This window comes from Eurosta solidaginis, chromosome 3, assembly GCF_040869045.1.
Source record: "Eurosta solidaginis isolate ZX-2024a chromosome 3, ASM4086904v1, whole genome shotgun sequence".
NCBI classification, from domain to species: Eukaryota; Metazoa; Arthropoda; class Insecta; order Diptera; family Tephritidae; genus Eurosta; species Eurosta solidaginis.
In genome coordinates this window covers 257567849-257592190 of record NC_090321.1, presented here as the reverse complement: position 1 = coordinate 257592190, position 24342 = coordinate 257567849, and the positions used below count along the sequence as shown (strand labels likewise).

General features: G+C 37.9%; 1 non-coding gene across 1 annotated transcript; it reads right to left on the bottom strand.

The window, feature by feature from the left end:
• Positions 1–23710: 23710 nt before the first annotated feature.
• Positions 23711–23784, bottom strand: TRNAT-AGU (transfer RNA threonine (anticodon AGU)). The gene has a single exon. It is a non-coding gene; the product is annotated as a tRNA-Thr (tRNA).
• Positions 23785–24342: the final 558 nt, after the last annotated feature.

Below are 24342 nucleotides of genomic sequence, written 5' to 3'. Positions count from 1 at the left end.
TATTTATTTTAGAATACGAGTATTGTTCCAGAGCGGTTAATTTCTGCAGCTTGTATAATTTTCTCAAACATCAAAGTAAACAAGTAAGGAAGGATAAGTTCGGGTGTAGCCGAAAATTACATACTCAGCTGAGAGCTTTGGAGACAAAATAATGGAAAATCACCATTTAGCAAAATGAACCTAGGGTAACCCTGGAATGTGTTTGTATGACATGGGTTTCAAATGGAAGGTATTAAAGAGTATTTTAAAAGAGAGTGGGCCATAGTTCTATAGGTGGACGCCTTTTCGAGATATCGCCATAAAGGTGGACCAAGGGTGACTCTACAATTTGTTTGTTCGATATGGGTATCAAATGAAAGGTGTTAATGAGGGTTTTAAAAGGGAGTGGCCCTTAGTTGTATATGTGAAGGCGTTTTCGAGATATCGATGAAAATGTGGACCAGGGTGACCCAGAACATCATCTGTTGGATACCGCTAATTTATTTATATGTATAATACCACGAACAGTATTCCGGCCAAGATTCCAAGGGCTTTTGATTTCGCCCTGCAGAACTTTTTCATTTCCTTCTACTTAATATGGTAGGTGTAACACCCATTTCACAAAGTTTTTTCTAAAGTTATATTTTGCGTCAACAAACGTATCCAATTACCATGTTTCATTTCATTTTTCATATTTGGTATAGAATTATGGAATTTTTTTCATTTTTCGTAATTTTCGATATCGGAAAAGTGGGCGTGGTCATAGTCGGATTTCGGCCATTTTTTATACCAAGATAAAGCGAGTTCAGATAAGTACGTGAACTAAGTTTAGTAAAGATATATCGATTTTTGCTCAAGTTATCGTGTTAAAGGCCGAGTGGAAGGACAGACGGTCGACTGTGTATAAAAACTGGGCATGGCTTCAACCGATTTCGCCCATTTTCACAGAAAAAAGTTATCGTCATAGAATCTATGTCCCCACCAAATTTCACAAGGATTGGTAAATTTTTGGTCGACTTATGGCATTAAAAGTATTCTAGACGAATTGAATGAAAAAGGGCGGAGCCACGCCCATTTTGAAATTTTCTTTTTTTTGTATTTTGTTGCACCATATCATTACTGGAGTTAAATGTTGACATAATTTACTTATATACTGTAAAAATATTAAATTTTTTGTTAAAATTTGACTTAAATTTTTTTTTTTTTAAAGAAGGCGTGTTCGTCATCCGATTTTGCTTATTTTTATTTAGCGCATATATAGTAATAGTAGTAACGTGCCTGCCAAATTTCATCATGATATCTTCAACGAGTGCCAAATCAAAGCTTGCAAAACTTTTAAATTACCTTCTTTCGTTACCTTTACCTTCTTTCTCTTACCTTTTCTATTTTGCGTCATACCAAGTTTCACTGCTTTATCCGTCTTTGGTAATGAATTATCGCACTTTTCCGGTTTTTCGAAATTTTCGATATCGAAAAGTGGGCGTGGTTGTTGTCCGATTTCGTTCATTTTAAATAGCGACCTGAGATGAGCGCCCAGGAACCTACGTACCAAATTTCATCAAGATACCTCAAAATTTACTCAAGTTATCGTCCGTCCGTAAGGTCATGGCTAAATGAATTTTTGTTCGCCTAGATCATTATATATATATATAAGTCTATATCTATCTCGATTAATTTATGCCGTTACGGATTACCGTAATGCGAACAAAGTTAATACACTCTGTGCGCTCTGCTCAGCTGAGTATAAAAATCGCATGACAGGGGGCAACTGCTCGGAGAGGTGCTTCCCAATTCTGACTGATCTGATGGTGTTACTCATCGTCAACAAGGACATACGCCATGTCGAATTTCAGCATGATATGTTCTATTGACTGATGGCTTCCAAAACTTTAAATTTGTCTTCTTTACAATGTGGGCGATGACACGCCCATTTTTCAAATTTTTACCGAATTTCAGGTTTTGTCATAAACTCGACGCAATGTATCAAGTTTCATTACGTTATGTGTATAGATATATTGAGATATTGACGCTTAACCGTTTCAACGGTCTTGGCCAGCCAACAACTTGCGCCAGTCGTTTCTTCGTTGGCCTAACTGGAGCCAATTAGTAACACCAATGGAACTTAAATCCTTTATCTGGTACTTCCAGCGGAGTGGGGCCGCCCTCTTCCTTTGCTTCCGTAGGCGGGTTCGGAAAACCATTGTCCAATCAAAGTTATTATACCCTTGTGTACAATTACAAATAAAATTACACCAACAAAAATTTTACAATAGTAGTCACGCTGAGTGAATGATAACAAATCGCAAAGCCATTTAAATAATTACTTACTTACTTACTTACTTAATTGGCGCTTAACCGTCTAAACGGTTATGGCCGTCCAACAAAGCGCGCCAGTCGCTCCTTCGCTCCGCCAACCGGCGCCAATTGGTCACACCAAGGGAGTTTAAATCGTTTTCCATCTGGTCATTCCAACGGAGTAGGGGCCGCCCTCTACCTCTGCTTCCATAGGCGGGTTCCGATAGAAACACTTTCTTGGCCGGAGCATCATCTTTCATTCGCATAACATGGCCTAGCCAGCGCAGCCGCTGCGTTTTAATTCGCTGGACTATGTTGATGTCTGCATATAGCTCGTACAGCTCATCATTAAATCTTCTTCGGTACTCGCCATCGCCAACGCGTAGAGGTCCATAAATCTTTCGAAGAACTTTTCTCTCGAACACTCCCAAAACCGCTTCATCTGCTGTTGTCATGGCCCATGCTTCTGCCCCATATAGCAGGACGGGTACGATAAGTGACTTGTAGAGTATGATTTTCGTTCGCCGAGAGAGGACTTTACTTTTCAATTGCCTACCTAGTCCAAAGTAGCATTTATTGGCAAGATTGATTCTTCGCTGGATTTCAGTGCTGATGTTGTTGCTAGTGTTGATGCTGGTTCCCAAATAAACGAAGTCTTTTACTATTTCGAAATTATGGCTGCCAACAGTAGCGTGGTTGCCAAGGCGCATATGCGCTGACTCTTTGCTCGATTACAGCAGGTACTTCGTTTTGTCCTCATTCACCATCAAACCCATCTTTACCGCTTCTTTTTCCAGCTTGGAGTAAGCAGAACTAACAGCGCGGGTGTTTAGGCCGATGATATCAATGTCATCAGCATATGCCAGTAATTGCACGCTTTTATAGTATATTGTTCCAGTGCGGTTAAGTTCTGCAGCTAGTATAATTTTCTCCAGCATCAAATTAAAGAAATAGCACGATAGGGGGTCACCCTGTTTGAAACCTCGTTTAGTTTCGAACGGCTCGGAGAGGTCCTTCCCAATTCTGACTGAGCTGATGGTGTTGCTCAACGTCATTTTGCACAGCCGTATAAGTTTTGCGGGGAAACCAAATTCAGACATAGCGGCATATAGGCAGCTCCTTTTCGTGCTGTCGAAGGCGGCTTTAAAGTCGACGAAGAGGTGATGTGTGTCGATTCTCTTTTCACGGGTTTTTTCCAAGATTTGGCGCATTCTGAAAATCTGGTCGATGGTAGATTTACCAGGTCTGAAGCCGCACTGATAAGGTCCAATCAGCCGGTTCACGGTGGGCTTCAATCTTTCGCACAATACACTTGAAAGGACCATATATGCGATATTAAGAAGGCTGATTCCACGATAGTTGGTGCATTTTGCAGTATCCCCCTTCTTGTGGACTGGGCAAAGAACACTTAGATTCCAACCATCGGGCATGCTTTCGTCCGCCCATATTTTGCAAAGAAGCTGCTGCATGCGCCTTACCAACTCCTCGCCGCCGAACTTGAATAGCTCCGCAGGCAATCCATCAGCGCCCACGGCCTTGTTGTTTTTCAATCTGGTTATTGCTATTCTAACTTCATCATAATCGGGCGGGGGGACATATATTCCATCATCATCGATTGCGGGATCGGGTTCTTCATCTCTGCGCGGTGAATTGCTGCCTCCATTTAGGAGAGCAGAGAAGTGTTCCCTCCATAATCTAAGCACTCTATGGACATCAGTTACAAGGTCGCCGTTTTCATTCCTACAGGAGTTTGCCCCGGTCTTAAAACCTTCCGTCTGTCGCCGTATTTTTTGGTAGAATTTTCGGGCGTTATTCCTGGTGGCTAGCAGCTCAAGCTCCTCGCACTCACGCCTTTCTGCTTCTGCTTTTTTCTTCCTGAAAAGGCGTCTCGCTTCCCTTTTCAACTCACGATAGCGTTCACACACTCCTCTTGTCGCGCTCGCTTTTAACGTAGCCCTGTAGGCAGCGTCTTTTCTTTCGGTTGCAACGCGGCATTCTTCATCATACCAGTTGTTTTTTCGTGGCCGCCGGTAACCAATTTTTTCCTCGGCGGCAGTATGAAGTACTTTGGAGATATGTATATCTGGTGGTTAACCAAATATTTAAATATATATTTTTAAAAATATTATGTTATTTATTTGAAGTATATAATATTATTTTTGAGTTTAGATATTTTCTAACTAATTAGAATTTTCTTTTTTTGAAGTTATTCAAAATTTTAAGTTAACACGAAAACTCAATTAAAATTATTTTAAAAATTAAAGTAAAGAGTACAAAGTAGTTAACACTATAATATGCTCCCACTGCTCGTGTATTCCTTCAGTTGTGCCCTCAGAGAGCAGGTGTGAGAGTCGAGTTGCGAAATCATTGGCAGTCTGTTGTGATTGAAGCTTTTCGACGTCTAGCTTTCCTTGTGTTTTTTGTTCCTTGTTTTTAGCCGCGTTGAGGCGGGTGCGTATTTTGGCTGCAACGAGATAATGGTCCGAATCGATGTTAGGTCCTCGGATCGTTCGCACATCTAAAACACTGGAGGCATGCCGTCCGTCTATCACAACGTGATCGATCTGATTGCGAGTATTTCGATCAGGAGACAGCCATGTAGCTTGATGTATCTTTATATGCATGAACCTCGTGCTTGATATGACCATGTTTCGAGCACCCGCAAAGTCAATCAGCCTCAGTCCGTTAGGAGAAGGTTCATTGTGTAGGCTGAACTTTCCGACTGTAGGGCCAAAAACACTTTCTTTGCCCACCCTGGCGTTAAAGTCGCCAAGCACGACTTTTATATCATGACGGGGGCAGCGCTCGTATGTGCGTTCTAATTGTTCATAAAAAGTGTCTTTCACCTCATCGTCTTTCTCCTCTGTCGGCGTATGGGCGCAGATGAATGATATATTAAAAAATTTTGCTTTTATTCGAATAGCGGCGAGACGCTCGTCCACAGGCGTGAACGCCAGCACTTGGCGACAAAGTCTCTCTCCCACCACGAATCCGACGCCGAAACTGCGCTTATTCGCATGGCCACTCCAATATATGTCACAATTTTTGATCTTCTTTCTTCCTTGCTTCGTCCAACGCATTTCTTGGATGGCGGTGATGTCAGATTTTGCTTTGACGAGGACATCAACCAGCCGGGCATCTGCACCAATCCCATTCAGGGAGCGGACGTTCCAGGTGCATGCCCTCAATTCATTGTCCTTCAAACGTTTGCCATGGTCGTCATCAATAGAGAGTGTATTTATCCGAGGCTTGTTGTTATATTCCATTGGAGTATGGTTTTACGTGGCAGGTCCCAAGCCCAGCGCACAACCCGCTCAGCGGGGGTGAAAATATTACTTGGCACGTTTATATAGCGAGCCGCTTGCTCCAATACAGACGCCCGCTTGCAGTCGCACCTAGAGGTGTACAGACGCTGCCGATGAAATCTCCCCCGGCTAGCCCTTAAACCGATTATGTCAGAGTGGCCTAGCCAGGTTGTCGCCTTCTCACATTAGCTCACCGCTAAACGGGTGTTTTGCGGCTACCCAGAGGATACTTGGCCGCACGCGACCGGCAGTAGTGAGCTGCTTGAACCGCATGCAAAAGAATCGCTCTGACCATTCCCAGGTGAATGACGGTCAGAAGCTTTCCCCACTTTCGTGGACTTCTACACACGGTCCCACCCCGGCTCCTTTAAATAATTACAATCATGATTAAAGCGAACTGTAACAACCTGTCTGCATTTGCATAGTTGAAAAGAGACGACAAGGCATTTAAAAACAAAAATGACAAGTAAAGTTGCTCTAGGCAGTGATGACAGGTTTTGTGCACCGCCTCGCAGCGCAGCGCTCTTAACCTGGGAATAGGCGTCACGGTGGCACATGCGCTCCAATGCACATAAATAAAAGTTATTACCGCTAAAGAGGTGTTGAGAAAAATATTAAATTGCACAGTAGAAAAAATATGAAGAAACAGATGAGAGCTATATTTTAACATGTCAATAAGTTTTATGCAATTAAAGAAAAACGTTCACCTTCCTGACGAAGCAAAGTATTTGGCCGATAGTAAGAATCCCAAGCTGATTATCTTCCTTTAAGGGAGCATTTTACACTGTCCGACCGACGACTGTGGTCTAATCGCTAGCACGGGCTAAAGTACAACGGACATTGGTGCACTTTTTTAAGCTTCTTTTAGGAAATAGTTTAGGCAAGGTTTGCTGGAAGCTGTCTATTTAAGCAACAGCTCACTTGTACACTTTTATGTTGGTCCATTGTGCTACCACATATCCTTACGTTGAAACTGCCCTGTAGCGAATCATACTGGTTCTGAACTGACGCAGAACCACCTCATTAAAAGCCGGCAATAGTGCTAACTGTGCCCCCTTGCAGTGCTTTTAACTGGCATTTTTACATTTTGATATGGCCCCTCATCCGATTAGCAACAGTTCGGTGGCAGTCATTAAACCTGTAGTTTTAAACTGGTGCATTGCATGACTGTCTCTAATTCGCTGTAGGGTATGTTATAGTTATTTAGCGAATGGCCGCGTGGCAATGATAAATCTACAAACAAGACACATATCGTTCTTCGAAATTTCTTACTGAAAGCACGCCCCGGCCGAGATATTTTAGCATCGTCGTCGCGAAGGGTGGGCTGCTTAGTATTAAGTGTCTGGATAATTCCTCCTCGTCGTCCTCCATACAGCTAATACATCTGGGAAGATTTATTTATTTATTTCTTCTTACAGCTTATACTAAGCCTAGCTTATACCTGCATATAGCAAATATATAATCTAATTTAAGTTATTTATATGATTCTATTGACTGCCCGAATGGAGGGAGAGATAGGTAGCAGACGAATGACACCAACGCAAGGATTGTACCAGTTGTATCTGACGCTGTTAACGTATTTAAAGTGCGAAGGCAACATCTGAACGGCGATGAACTTATTATGTTGAGTGATGCATTACAGTATGAGCTAGAGTACTCGGGATGTTTGCAATGCTATTGGTGATTCGAAAATTTGCCCACCTTACACAGTGTTCTACAGTAATTGTACAATTTGTGTTTAAATTCCCTTATGTTACTAGATTTAAGTATATTAAGGCGCACATCAGGGACTCCCATTGCGCTGCGCACTGTTAAATCATCCAATAACCATGGTAAGATAAGCTTTAGTAAACCTTGGTAGCCGCGCGTTCGTATTGGTGTTATCAGCACAACGTTTGCTTACCTGGTGCAAGGCCCACCTGTGCATAAGCAGAGAGCAAGGGATCCGCGAATTTCTTAAGCTTCTACTGTCAAACACACTCAGTTCTCCAATGCTAATCCAGGCCAAAAAAAAGGCTAACATATGCGAGGATATCTTTATGTCTTGGCACCCGGATAATTTGTATCAAAAAGGATTTAGATGCCGCCACAAGGGAGCTCAATCAATCCCTCACATGCCCAACCTCACCGTGACAGAGCTGAGCACTTTGGTAGTCGCCAGACTATGAGACTAAATGTTAAATTCACAAAAGTTATAACGGCGGATAGCATCCCATCTACAGAGCACTCTTGACAGTGATGACCTCTGCGTAAAAGACTGCAGTGATCGGACAGCCTTACTTTCCGGATACCAACGCGCGCATGGCAGAATACATCACCCCCAAACCTCCCGCTCCGCCGAGAACCATATGCTTGTTCACTAGACTCCCGTCCCATATAAATTGCTTGCTGCATTTCTCCTTTGAGGGTAGATAAAGGGTGAATGAACAGTAATCTATTGTTTCAGGATTGAAATTGTACTCGGTCAAAATGTAGAAATGCCCGTATTTAACAAGCTTATGTCCCCGTCACGAAGCCCACGGCAGACACTCGTTCTTATTCTTCTGGACAGAGAAATGAACGGAATAAGACACATTGCACGTGCGCTTACAAAGGGGCCAAAGCTAAACAGGCTTAAGCCAGCCAATCTAACTTAATTTATGCTACTTGGGCACAACTCGATAGTCGCTTCTTCATCGATACTTACGGAAAAAGGTCATCTATCTCTGTTTCGCGATAGCTGACGCGAATTAGGAGCACCAAAGCAGTTCAAGTCTTCCTCTACCTGACTCTCCCAACTCAGTGGAGGTCTCCCCCTTAATGACCACGCCAGCGAAGCCTTTCAGCTCATACAGCTCATAATTATACCTCCTTCGATAAGCGCCGTCGGCATCACGGACGGGAGAGCTTCCGAAGAACTTTTCTCTCTAACACTCCAAGAGCCACCTCATATTCTTTCTACATCGTCCATGATTCCGAGCCAAAAATTAGGACAGGTATGATGGGCAACTTCTAGCGCGTGATTTTTGTTCGTAGAGGGAGGATTTTATTTATCAATTACCTACTAACTCCAAAGAAGCACTTGTGGGCAAGAGATCAGATCACTTTCCCTTAAAAAAAAATTTTATCACAGACTTATCTCAAGAAAGCGCAGAATATCGTCCAAAAAGTTAAATAAGAACTATTTTTCCCTTATCCCCAAGATACAATTAAAGCTAATCACCACTGCAATCAATAAACAATCCAAAGCCCTAGATCGGAGTCAGTGTTAGGGTTACGGCTATAGATTGAATGAATTACTGTTTAAAACCAGCATGGCTCTCGGTTAAGTGAAAGCTAAAACAAAGTCAAAGACACGGGTGTCTATATCGCCGACATCATCGATTTTCTCTTCGCCACATTACTCGCGTTTCCACAATTTTTTCCTTCTAGCTAACTAGTATTTAATAACTCGCATAAATCAAAACACACGGGCACTAAAGATGAGTTACGTAAGCTACCCAGAGAGACAAACGTACTTGGACTAAACTTATGGAGACTAAACAACTGTAAACTTTTTAGCAGTCCCCGTATTATAGAAACTACCTCTTTATTCTCAAGGTAAACCAAGGAATGAACACTAAAAAAACTTATCCGCGAATTTCGTACGCCTTAATTTTTCAGATCTTTTGGTTATAAGGCACATAGCTAATTTCTCACAGTAAAATATAAATAAGGCTAACATTAATGCTCATAATAAACTGATTTTAATTGCTTTACATGGCAGTTATTACTCTAATTCGAATTATTTCACAGCTCTGTTATGCGATAAATTTTCCTAGGACACTTCAAGGTGGTTTAAGTTTTATATTCTACAAAATCTTACATCAAACATAAATTATTGGATATATTACGCAAATGTCTATGATATAATATAGCCTTGACAGATGGCACGTTAATTTATAATTAGATACTGGTTCTGAATTTTTTACATGGTGTATTATTTTTAAACGTAAGACGAGGCTTGCAATGGTATAAAGGAACAGAAGGAAAGACGATCGTAAATATTTCATACTTATTTAACATAGTGTGGCAAATGTTGACATGACTATGCTGTTAGTAAATAATCACACAACAACAAAAATATGAAGCAGCCACTGTTATGTACATGTACATTACAAGCTAGCAACACTCATGTACAAGATATATCTCACATACACACATGTTGTCATCAGCCGAAGTTGTTACTCACACATACACACGCATATAGCTCAATTACCAAGCAGGATATGCACTGAGTATTAATAAATTAGTTTACACAGAATTTTGTGCAAATGGTCTAACATCATTGTATTTGCAAACTGGGTGTAGTATTTTTACACAAAACGCCAAAAAATTATACGGCTATGCATTTGCTACGTCATGGCAAAAACGCAACATCAAAAACCGTAGTTTATTTTTTCAATATTGAATAGCAAATCATCTACTGTCAAAACAAAACAAAAAATAGAAAGAAAAAGTTTAAAATGAAAAAGTTGCACACGATTCGTAGTGTAAATCTTGAAATAAATGAAAGAGGAACGCTGATGAGTATTTGATTGTCGTTATTGAAGAAATGCCTTCCTTTTTATAAAAAATTTCCTATTTTACACATACGTAATTACACTAATGCTTACACACTAAGGGTATCTACATTCCTAATACATACATTCTGTGTCAGCATATTAGTTTGACCTAATTTTAGATATTTGTTATTATGTAAATAATTTAGCAGGCATATTGACAAACTGTTATTGACGTTCAGTCACGCTATTAACGAATTGGTCAATGTGCCAGTTAAACGTAACCAGATATGGGTCTTGCTGTAGGCATTTGTATGTGATGTTGAAATTCCGCTGTGTTGGGGTGAACATAATTTATGTGGGTCGATATTGTAATATGAATGTGCGAGGTCGATATTTATATATGCATTGGCATAGAAGAGTATAATGGATAATGCTACAGTAGCTTATAATTGCTATATCAACGTTTCCAACGTCAAATGCACAAAATTCTGAATTCCCTTATTATGTTTTTTATAGCACAACATTTAACCAGAAAACAAACCAGTACAATTTGCTAAAAAAGAAATGTCAGGTAAAAAAATAAAGAAATGATAAAGAAACTTAATAAATTAACGTTCATGAACATAAAAAGAATAACATTTGAAAGTATACATAAGTTAAGTCCATATTGCTTTTAGTATAAAAAGAATTTAAGGAGCAAATCTGAGCTTTAATTTATATATGTGTATGTATTGTTACGAATTTTAGGAAACTCTGATTATTCTGCACCTTCTGTTATAGTTCGAACCGCTGAACTGTCGAATAAATAACTCAAATATTCAGCATAGCAAAATTGACTCGCGTACTTCATGTATTGCGTGTTAATATCACACTGATTGTATTTTCCTCAGCTTGCTCTGCTTTTACGCTCGCGCTCAATTGCCTCGTTCGCCTATTTCTACTAGACTCTAGAAATTTCACGAACAGCCTTCTCAAATAGTTGGTTTATACACACATATTTTTTTTGCCACACGGACTGCAACCTTCCACACGTCAGGGAAACTGAATGTTGTGAAGAAGTTATGAAAAATTTACTAACAATTTTTTTATTATAATCCCATAATGAACTATATGTGTAGCAGAAGAATTAGAAACATTGTTTTTTTTTAATTATGTTTTTAAATATTTCAGTTTTCTTAGATTTCTTGTTTTGGGTTTTATTTTCATTATTTTCTTTTAACTATGTAGTTATTGGTTTGTAAAATGTATTGAAAGCAGTTGCAGCACGAATTATTTGCTAATTCTCTGTACTTTGCGTTAAAAAATTATGTAAACAGACAAAAAATTTAAAAGGTTTTATGTAACGCTAATAAAGAGCGCTTCCCATATCCACTCTGTAGGTATCATCCGAGTTTGAACCCAGACAGACTTCGAATTGACATGTAGAACACTAAAATACATAAGCAGTATTAAACTTACTTTAGGTTTTTCCAACATTTTTTATTTTATATTCATAAAATTCGGAACGGATTACATGCTTAGTTAATCAGGATTAAATGTTGTCGCCTGTCCACGCCTTAAGTTTATAGAAATTTATGTTTGATTATATGAATTTCAATTTTAGTCGACTGCAACGCCCACAAAGTTTTACATTACTGACTCGCCATGCCAATTAGACAACTTGGACAGCAATTAATATATAAATTTGTAAAAATAACAGCAATAAATTGTATTACACTTGTTTTCAATATTATGTATTTGCATATATGTAAATTTGAGATAACTACGAATAAATAATCAGTAGGTGACTTTTATAAAAAAGAACTTATGTGCTATGAGCTTATTGAGCTCCGTAGAAAACGGGTCTCATTTAAAATTCCCTTTTCTACTTGTTCTGTACTCACTACGCTGATTAAGTTATTACTGGCAAACTTCTAATAAACTCAAAAGAGCACAATTTTAGAACATTTCGAGAAAAACTTTTCAGGGTTAATGGGGAGACAAATCTTACCAAATCTACCGATAGAAGTCGGTGTAGACTGCTACAGAGAAGGCTCTCGCTTACACCTTACTGAGACATCTAGCAGTTGAAAGCCGTACATATCACGGATTTATTGATACAGCGTTTGAAGCGATATCTAGCGCGACTTAGTCGCAGCTCAAATCTGAGGCACACTGTTTCATATTATAACAGGTAATGGCTCCTGCGACGAGAGTCTGCGATTGACATTACCTCCAACTGAATCGCTGGTCATATGGTGTCAAATGCATTTCCATTATGTCAAATAACTGACAAAGTCGATAAAGTAATGCGTGGCCAAAACCAAGCTTCAAATTTTGTGTTAACTTATTTCACGATCCGTTTTTTGTTTCCCGCTGATGGTATGCCAGTTGGCAAACGAAAAAAAAAAGCCAACATGTGAGATGAAGCTTCACTGTCAAATGTGCCATACTATTGGCCAAATGCCATTTTCACTTATTGGTCAATTGTCTCTTTGTAGTCAAAAAAGACGGCAAATGCAAAATTTTCCCTTCTTCTCTCTCTCCCATAGGGGTTCTACCTTACGTGGTTGCGCAAACACTTCCCTGATATTGTGGAAGGTATATCAGCCGTTCAAATGCCTTTCTACCAAGTTTGAATGATATGGGATCGTGAGCGTAAATCTCAAAAAAAGGGATAGAAAGTTTGCTGCAAAAGTCAAACATATACTGGTAACACTATGGGAATATTCTGTATTTATTGACCCCGACCAGTTTAACCTTAACTAACGTTCTCGAAACAATGAATAAGGATCGCGTCGACATAGCTCCTTATGCTTGGATCAAAATTAGGTCAAAATGACTCACACCAGAAACGTTTCAACTATGTCGTCTTACTGACTCGAAGTCGATATAGCAGAGTCTAGTGAAAACTCAAACAAAAATATTGTGTTCATTTATTTCACAACCAATTTCATAATTTCGCACGTTGTTTCGCACGCTTTGGCCATATGTATGGATGGTTGGCAAACGAAACCAAATTGCCAACTTCTAAGCATATCTATTTGAATGTAAAATTTTCTATACGATTGAGCAAATACCGTTTTCATTTGCTGGTCAGTTTAACTGTCCATTTGTATTCAAAGCGGAAAGCAAATGCATTTGACGTCATATTAGAAACCGTTTTCATTGATATTGGCAAGTTTGTGGTCAAATTTGATTAAGTGAAAACCAAGCATTGTCGTAAGCATGTGATGCAGATGCATTAGATGCGGCCGCCGTGGTGTGGTGGTAGCGTGCTCCGCTTATCATATCGAAGATAATGGGCTCACGCCCCGGAAAAAGCAACATTAAAATTTTTAGAAACAAGTTTTTTTCAATTAGAAGAAAATTTCTCTAAACGGGGTCGCCCCTTGGCAGTGTTTGGCAAGCACTCCGAGTGTATTTCTGCCATGAAAAGCTCTCAGTGATGCCGTTCGGAGTCGGCATAAAACAAGCAGGTTCCGTCCCGCCAATTTGTAGGAAATATTAAAAAGGAGCACCACGCAAATTGGAAGAGATGCTCGGCCTAAAATCTCTTCGGAGGTTATCGGGCCTTACATTTATTTATTTTTTTTTTAAATGCATTAGGACGTTCTAACTTTTTTTAAGGATAAATGATACTCTCTTGTTTGTACTGGAAATATTGTGTAAGGGTAGACTTGATCAGCTTACTGAGCTTAGTTTAAACTTTATTTAACTCGGTCAAATCCTTAAGAAAAATTATTAAATAAAATTTTTTGGCCCATAACAAAAATATAATATGTAATATTTAAATGATTTACTTTTAATTAGCGACATTTTATCATAAATTCCATTCCATAATTGCGTCATCAACATACCAACCACTCCAACAGCCAACCGTCACACTTCATTAGGAAGTTTCTGATTTTTGAGCGCCATGCCGTACAAACAAATTGTTGTTGTCTCCTTTTAGTTTATCTACTAACAGATTTTTTAATTATTTTGTTTCCATTATATGGAAGCATTTCACTCTTTTTGGCTGAGTTACATTGACTGTTGTCTGAATTCAACGAAATCGCTAGAAATCACGCAATAGAAAATGGAACCACTATTTTCAAGCCTCTCATCTAAGATACTTTTCGTACATATGCGCTCCTCCCGTCTGCGACGCTTAGTTACTTCCCTATTATTACATTATCTTTTCATTGTTGATGTTGTTATGTATGGCTTTTGGTTTGTGAATCTCTCTGGTGATATCTACGCGAACTTGAAAATAATAAAAGTGAAGAAATTGCGCACCTTGGGGAAATTTGATGAGTTGCATCAAAAATTTTTGAAAATAAAGATGTTGCATGCGCGAACTTCAGTGGAAAGCAGCGGAGCTTCGAAAAATTCTAGTAGGTCACTTCCACCACACCACAAATTTTAACACGATTTTTAACATAATTTAAGCACACAAAATACACCGATAGCAGTTTTGGTGTGCAAAAATGTGAATTCTGATCACATTAGCTGAATAAAAAGTGTACAAATAATTGTTAAATAATAAATGCAGACAGTGGTAGTTTAACAAATGCTGCTGTGGTAAGTGGTGAATGTGACCTACTAGTGATTTTCACACTATTTTTCGTCCCTGCAATGTTTCTAAGTTAATATTATATCTGGTTGCATGTTGTTAGCTCGTAGACTGTTAATATACATATATATATATATAATAGACACAGTAGGCACATTAGGGTATGACACAAACAATTATGGGACACATCTAGACGCATTAAAACCAGCCAGGTGAAGTCAATATTACAGAGACGTGGCTTAATGCGGACTTTTTAGTAATGAGTTTTTTGATAAGAATTTGTATAATATATATCGCAAAGATCGTGATAGTGTAAGTACAGTACTTTATCGAGGTGGAGGAGTGCTAATTGCTGTAAGAAAAAGCATACAAACCTCGGAGGTTCCTCTTAATATCGCTGATACTTCTATTGATCAGCTTATAATCAGTATAAAAGGCAAAACAGAATGTCTACTTGTCAGTGTTTCTTATATACCACCAAATGATAGTGTTTATGAAAATCACGTTAATAATATAATGCATGTTTCGAGCACTTGAACATAAATAAAATCGTATGGAATTATCTTTCAGGTGAGAAAACTTTCATACCTACTAATGTCAATGAAGCTAGTGAAATGTACTTAGTTGATAAATTTTATAGTTTACAATTAGTTCAAATCAATGATTTTGAAAATACATTAGGTAAAATCCTCAATCTTATATTTGTTAGTAATGATTTTAATTATAATTTAATTCATTCTCTCTGCCCTTTATCTAATACTGATAAACATCATGTACCATTGATATGGGAGATTAAGTTTTATGAATTTGGAAATATTAAACTTAATAATGAAGTTGTTTCAATTATAACCGATGTGATTTTGCCTTGATCAATAATTTGATTTCAAATATTGACTGGCAGTCTATTTTTAATGATCGCAATCTTTCAGACTGCTTTGACTTATTCAAAAGTAATATCTCGGAAATAATGAATATTAATATTCCTCGTTTCCCGGCAAGGGATTACAAGTTGCCGTGGTATACCAAAAGTTTAAAGACTCTAAAAAATTTGCTTAATAAATATCATAAACTGTTTAATAAATCAGGAAGTCCCGAACTCAAGCAACAATATCTGAATTACGTGAAAGAGTTTAATTGTCTTGATAAGTTTCTGTACAATCGATATATTCTCAATTTCGAAAATAATATCAAATCGAATCCTAAAACGTTTGGGAATTTCATTCGCTCCAAACAATCGGTTTCAACAATACCGTTGTCTGTGTCTTACAAGGGCAAGAACTCATCATCGTCTAGTGGTTCAGCCAATTTTTTGCAGAATTTTTTAAAGCAAACTTTGCTATTGATGATCTGTGGAATGACGACGGGGATATGTTGAATGAGGTAACGTCTTGTTTCGACTTCTCCTCATTAGTTCTAGATATTGATGATATTATCTTAAGTATTCAGACGATTAAGATCTCCAAGCAATGTGATGTTCAAGAATTTTCATCTGTTTTTCTGAAGCAATGTGTAGCTTCCGTTGCAGATCTCTTGTTGCATATATTTAATTTATCATTAAAGTCTGGTATCTTGTTGGATTAATGGAAAACTAATTTTTTTCAACCTATTAATAAAAGTGGTAGTAAAACTGACGTTTCAAACTATCGGCCAATATCGAAGATCCCTGTAATTTCAAAACTTTTTGAGAAAACGGTGATGTTTAAATTATCATCCGTAGTTTAGCGTTATATTTGCCCATCAGCATGGCTTCGTTCCGGGGCGTTCAACAGTAACTAATCTGGCCGTTTTTCGAATTACGGCATCTCGTATTTTACTCATGGTTGTCAAATTGACTGCATATATATGGACATATCGAAAGCTTTTGACAGAGTTTCGCACAAAGATCTCTTGGCTAAATTGCGAACCAATGGGTTTCCACTCAACATTTTCACAATGGATTTATTCATACTTATCCAATAGGATAAATTTTGTTGTTATTGATAACGTAAAGTCATCACCTTACGTAGCAACCTCAGGTGTGCCCCAAGGTAGTATCCTTGGCCCGCTTTTCTTTATTCTCTTTATCAATGATGTAAGTGCTTGTTTCAAGCAATGCAATTATCTCCTTTACGCTGATGATTTGAACTTTTTTTTCAGAATCAAGAACGAGTCTGATACTCTCATGCTACTATCTGAGTTAAATAATTTTAATGAGTGGTGCTTTAAAAATAAGCTTGCGCTGAATGCAAACAAATGTTATTACATAACTTTTTCTAAATTATGTAATAAATTGATTTCATCTTACTATGTCTCTAATAAGCCGTTACTTAGGGTGAATAAAATTCGGGGTTTAGGTGTTGTATTTGATTCGTATTTTACATTCACCGAGCACTTAAATTTTATTATCCCCAAAGCATATTCCTTACTGACCTTTATTAAAAGAAATGGATCCGTGTTTAAGGACCAAATATACTAAAAAACTATTATACAATGCCTTTGTACGGTCAAGGCTTGAGTATGATTCCATAATATGGAGTCCTTATTATGAGATACACAATAAGAGGATCGATCGTGTGCAAAAAATATTCATGAAGTACTGTTTATACGATATACACTTCGATGTGCCTCTTTCTCCATATATCTCTAGGTCTAAGCTAATTAATCTTCACACATTAGAAAGTAGAAGAGTAATTACATCTATAATGTTTATTTATGATATTTTCAATGGCAATATCGGTTGTCCTATGTTTGTAATTGACCAGCTAAGGTCTAATTACGCACTAAATGGCCCGATCGCTCGCGCTCTAATTGCTATTAACTCAATAAATTATAATTATTGTATTGATTTTTCGATATCTCGTCGAAGTTTTAAAAATATGATATTTACATTTTAAATTAACTTTACTGTAAATAAACCTTATGTTTAATAATGTTTAATATAGTCTGTAAGATTCTTGTAAATCATAGACCGAATAAAGAAATATGAAATATACTCAATGTAACGTAATAGTGGAAGGGAGAAAGAATAGAAATGCCATCAACAGGAAGGAGAAACGGAGGACAAAGTAAAAGAGGATAAAAAAGATAGTGACGGGAATGAGAGGACCACTTTTCTAATGTAGATATGCCTATTTTCAGTCAAGGCTCGGGTGCGCTCTTTTAATATTGTGGCGGATATTAGCATTACTATGCTGTTAGTAAATAATCACAACAACAAATAAAGCAGCAACGCTTATGTACAAGGAAACGACGAATATTCCACACATAACCAGCAGCTCGAAGTGAAGAAATATCTCACATTCACATATGTAGTCATCAGCTAAGAGAATAAGTTATACTCACACATACACACATATGGCTTGAAGAAAAGCATAAACTACAAATATACATGTATATATCTGGGTAACCAAGCATGATGTGCAGCGGTTCTAGAACATATAATCGTGATACGACTAGAGCCTAGGAGAATTGTCGAACGAGATAACCGAGAGTATAAAAGCAGCGCAGTAGTCTAAATAAAGACCATTTGGAAATACTGAGTATTGAAGTTATTTATTCGACAGTTCAGCGATTCGAACGTTAGCAGAAGGTGTATAAATTTCAGCAATTACCCAGAATTCGTTGCAATATACTTTTGTTCACCCTAGTAATGTGGGTATGTGTTTGTATTTTTTTGTTTTGCCCATGTGAAACAATTGCCAACGACAACTATTTCCAACACAAACTTCTGTAACTTTGCAGCGCCGTAATCAGCCCACATGTGGTGTGCGCACGCGTACTCCATCGGGAAAACAGGATCTTGCGGTTTCTGTAGACATAATTGTGGTTTTTGTTCCATCAATCGTCTTACGTTCGTCTAAATGCCAAGGCGTATTTTTGAGTTAATTAGTGGAAATAGAAAAAAGGATTTCGTGTGTTCCATGTAAGTAAATATGAATGTAAACAAAACAAGAGAGTAGAGAATTTGTACGTATATATGTGCTATGTAGAGAATAATATTTGTACATTTATGGCTCATGGAGATTCCTGTTGGTGGTGTCCTGGAAAATGTATCTAAAAGAAAAAATTTTTACCGCGACAAAGCTCTGAAGAGATTAAGGTCAAGCTTCTCTTCCACTTTGCATCGTGCTGTAAACTCCACATCATGCGTCTCCAGTATGGCGGTGAAGACAGCTTATTTGGGAATATAGGATAAATTACGCTGGCTGCGATATATCTCATGAAGACTTTTAGCTATAAATAACACTCGGGGTTAAGAGTATTGTCGAGTTGGTCCCTTTAGATCCGCTACATTCGCTAAAGGAAAAATTACCTTTTTTTCTGCAAATTAGCGAGATGGCTCCTACATACTTTCTGCCGACTCCAAACGGCATCTGCAAGGCAAATAAATTTTTGCTGAGAAGTTTTAAAAAGCAGAAAGTGAGAAGTATTTACCAAACCACTGCCGAGGGACAACACCGCCCAGAAGCACCTTTTCTAAGATTTTTTGATATTGCCGGCGGTCGGGCAAAACGTCTCTTACTTCGAGGTTACACGCATCTGATAAGTGATGGTTATGTATCGAGTATAGGCGGAAAAAGCTTTCTTTTTCTTGTTTTGATAATGAAACTGCCTCACGGTTTTTGAGAGTATTACCTATGATGGTCCTTTGCCAAATAGTAATCCGGTACTTTCCGGAAATTAGCACCATCAAGATAAAAGCCTGACCATTTCGGGAACGATTTTATATAACCACGCCGAGCCTTTCAGGCCTACGTTTTTTCGATGCCTCTTCCGACAGACATGCCCGCCCCTTAAATACTTAAGAGAAAAATCAGTTTTAATAACCAGATTTTCTTGCTGGATCAGCAAGCATTGAAAAGACCAAGCAAATTTATAGTTTTTAAACGTGATCTCAATTTAAAAATCAAGCTTAAACTTAGATGTAATCGGAAGGCTTGGCCACTCTCTCCGTTATGGAACGAGCGGTGAAAATTCCATATACTTTCAGAATTTTTGATGTAGTTATAGGAACATTGGTTGATAAGGTTTGTTCTGTAGGTTTCCTCAATATAGGTTCCGTAATTAATGTTTTATTTGACATTTTATTAGAGAAAGGACAATGTTCTTCTGGATCAGGGGCTGTTCTTGAGACTAAGACACAGAGCGCACGAGGTTATTTTTCCTTTGTAGCAGATCTAGAGGGACCAACTCAACAAAACTCGTAACTTCGATTGTTACCTATAGCTAAAAGTCTTGCTGAGATATATCGCAGCTACCGTAATTAATTCTATACCCCCGAAAAATCAGTCGTCACCGCCATACTGGGGACGCATAATGTGAAGTTTACTGATGAACGTATTTTACATGATCATATTCTTGTCTTTGCAGCGATATAGACACTCCCCGTTGGTTTGGTGAGTACAGATGATGATTATGGCGCTTTGCCGCATACTGAACCGCTAAACTCCGATAATCTGCACCATTGAGTTGCTAACCCGACCACTTCGGGAACGACTTGGTATGACCACGTCGAACATTCTACGCGCACGAAGTTTTGGGAGCACGTAAGGAAATAGGAGACAGTACGGTGCCCATGGCTTCGCACAAATTGCGCTGAAGAGGGTGGGAGGAATCCACCTGACCAGAATGGCCTCACCTTTCCTTTTTCCTTTCGCGCTCCTCATGTCTATTTTTTTCTTTAGAACATGCAGTTATGAACCCTATTTTAGTTCATGTGGCTGCTGGTGAGGACGGTGCTGTAATACTCCGCCCAAGACGACGAGCTAGCCTGAGCCCTCAAGCATATCTGCAGCAATCTGCTTAAGACTGCGGTTTCTATCAACCATTGTTTCAGGAGAGCCTTCATACCATAAAGACAATATTACTTTGGCTCGATATCAGTGAGGATGGAACTAAGTTTGATTTATACCAAAATTTCACTAGCCTTCCAGTCGAAATAATAATGGTATAATGTTTATCGGGAGCACACAAAAAAGCCAATGGAGCTTTCTACAATAGAGCTCTATTCGACTAGTTCCTATATCAGAAGCCCACAGCCTTTCCCTAAAATCATTAGTCCCCATGTTTGTATAACTAGCACACAATCCAACCGAAGTCAGGGTACCATAGCCTTTCGTAGACGAATGCCTTTCGTATATACTACTTGATTCCTTTTTACCGCGCATTGTCATTTTCAACTTACAATAATCGAGCATTGACATCAGTCAAGTTCAAATGAGTTATACGGAGCTGTTAAAAATGCAATTGCAGAAACGTTTGCACTAGACGTTCAGTGCAAACCGCTGCCGCCGCAGTGCACCACTGATTTAGATGCGTAAATGAATAGAACCTGTTGACATTCCAATTCTTATCTCTTTTTTCCTCCATGAAATATTCGATATTTAGTAAGTTTTGTAAGACCTTAAATGGTTACATACAAACATACGTCTGTCAATTATATATGTATATTTGTGGATAAAAGACTAGTGGATAAGAGACAAGTAGAGTAAGAACCAACGAGATGTATGTATGTAGCTTTATTCATAACTACATAGCAGACGTAATGTCATGTTAATGTCAGTTTTTTAAGGGAAAATGATAAATTGCAATTGCATATTTGCACTGTGTTATGAAGCGTTGAGAAGCGTGCAATGTTAAAGTAGTAGAACCGAGAGTCAGCACATAAAGCAAGGAGGCAGAACATTGTTATACTCAGCTGAGCAGAGAGTTGTCTAGAATACTTTTAATGCCATAGGTCGAACAAAAATTTACCAATCCTTGTGAAATTTGGTAGGGGCATAGATTCTATGCCGAAAACTGTTTTCTGAGAAAATGGGCGAAATCGGTTTGAAGCCACGCTCAGTTTTTATACACAGTCGACCGTCTGTCCTTCCGCTCGGCCGTTAACACGATAACTTGAGCAAAAATCGATATATCTTTACCAAACTTTGTTCACGTAATTATATGAACTCACTTTATCTTGGTATTAAAAATGGGCGAAATCCGACTATGACCACGCCCACTTTTCCGATATCGAAAATTTCGAAAAATGAAAAAATGCCATAATTCTATACCAAAAATGTAAAAAGGGATGAAACATGGTAATTAGATTAGTTTATTGGCGCAAAATATAACTTTAAAAGAATTTTGTAAAATGGTTGTGACACCTACCATATTAAGTAGAAGAAATGAAAAAGTTATGCAGGGCGAAATCAAATGCCCTTGGAATCTTAGAAGGAATACTGTTCGTGGTATTGTATATATAAATAAATTACCGGTACCCGACAGATGATGTTCTGGGTCACCCTGGTCCACATTTTGGTCGATATCTCGAAAACGCCTTCACATATACAACTAAGGGTCATTCCCTTTTAAAACCTTCATTTATACTTTTAGTTTGATACCCATATCGTTCAAACACATTATAGAGTCACCCCTGTTCCACCTTTATGGCGACATCTCGAAAAGGCGTCGACCTATAGAACTAAGGTCCAGTCCTTTGTAGAATACTCTTTAATACCTTCCATGTGATACCCATGTCATACAAACACATTTCAGGGTTACCCTAGCTTCATTTTCCTACATGGTGATATTCCCTTGTTTTGTCTCCAAAGCTCTCAGCTGAGTATGTAATTTTCGGTTACACCCGAACTTAGCCTTCCTTATTTGTTTTTGCTTTCAATATGAGCACAGTAGCATCTTGATACTTGTGAACTAATTTTTGCAATGATTGTGCAAGTATAAGACTGAGTTTAAGAAACTCAGGGTAGATGTATGCTCCGGTCTAATTGAATTCTTGTTAATGCTGGTTTGCGTTCCAAAGCACATCTTTATAAGGTACTGAGTGACATTAGTTATGGCCTTAATAGCCGCCTAGCTAATACTATATTTATATTATAGAAAATCTAGTTCGACTACTTAAAAATAAGACAAAAATTAATTACAATGATAATTGGTAATTCCCGTCATATTTTTAGTAACCCGAAAGCCTGTCCGGAATATGAAAATGGTAATAAATTTTGGTATAAATCTAAAATTTTTAGATATTCGGATGCTTATTATTTAGGCAAAAGATTTAATTTAATAAATTACTTTTATTTATAAAATTTAAGTTTATTATATTTCCAACAGATATAACTTATTTTACTGCGATAACTTTAAAAATACTTCATTATTATCTAAATTTTTAAAACGCTCCCACAATTTTTTTTCCGCTAAATTGGCATAACGACTGTACTCTTCGACCTCAGTCCCTAAATTACGCATAGCTCTTAAGCAATAATTTGAAGTAACTGAAATTTGCAATCACAGTACTGTAATTGTATATTTGTTTGAGACTATTTATAGGTGATTATTCTATTAATGGCGAAAAAAGGGCATAGTGTCCAGCGTTACGTTTACCATAATACCTATGTTGAGTTGGTGCGTTCGTTGAGAGTTGAATATTTGGTATAGAAAACGTGGAATATTTTCTAGACAGAGAGATATGCCCTAATGGAAAGTTTGGTAACATAAGTTCTTACTCATTACATTGAAATTTTCGAAAAAAAATAAATTTTTAGGAAATGTTACCCTATGGCGAAAGCGCCATTTGGCCTGCACATATACATATTTAGAATTGCAAATACAAATTTTAGCTAGCATTCAGCAATAAATTTCTGCGTTAAAATTAATGGTCTGTTTTCTCAACTAAAAGTTTTGTCTGTTCTATAAAACTTTTTTGTAAACAAAATTTACATGAAATAAAATAATTTAAAAAAATTTTAAGTTAAACGGTTTTATTGAAAACAATACTTACTCGGACCACAAATACGATTTTTTGAAATATTTCGATCCATACGCCACCTACCGGATCTTATTATTGTAGTGTCCTCGGGTTCTGACCTACATATATTCCAAGTTTCAAGATTGTAGCTTATCGGGAAGTTAATTAAATTTCAATTACAAAATTCTGTTTGCTACACAGTTAAACTAATTAAAACCGTTTAATTAAAACGGTTGTCCATCAAATATTTGCATGTGTATGACAGCAACAGAAACCAATAAGTAAAAAATTTTGTGCACGATAATAAAAAAAAAAAAAAACAAAAAAACAAGCTTTCCCATGCTCAAGGCCCCGGCGAGATTCGAACTCACGATCTCCTGTTTACTAGACAGGCGCTTTAACCAACTAAGCCACGGCGCCATCTTGACTTTGTTTTGTCTAATGCAGTATATAGCATGAATTAGCGAACTGTTACCGAACAGTCTTTTAATAGCTTACTTTACAATCATAGCAGCCTGAAAGTATGCAAAGTGTAATGCGAGTACATTGTGCCATCAAAGCTGTGAATTCCTCTGCCATGCACCAGAATGCTGTTAAATTCCTCTGCCACGCACCAGAATTCTGTTAAATTCCTCTGCCACGCACCAGAATTCTGTTAAATTCCTCTGCCACGCACCAGAATTCTGTTAAATTCCTCTGCCACGCACCAGAATTCTGTTAAATTCCTCTGCCAAACACAAGAATTCTGTTATTACTGCAATCTGTTAAATTCCTCTGCCATGCACCAGAATGCTGTTAAATTCCTCTGCCACGCACCAAAATTCTGTTAAATTCCTCTGCCAAACACAAGAAATGAATGTTCCACTTCGAAAACTCTTTTCTGAAAAGTGTTTGATGTTGCTAGCACAGAAAATGCGCTAAACACATAGCACATAGCACATAGCCAACGACACTACGGCTTTGAAATAAATGAACATT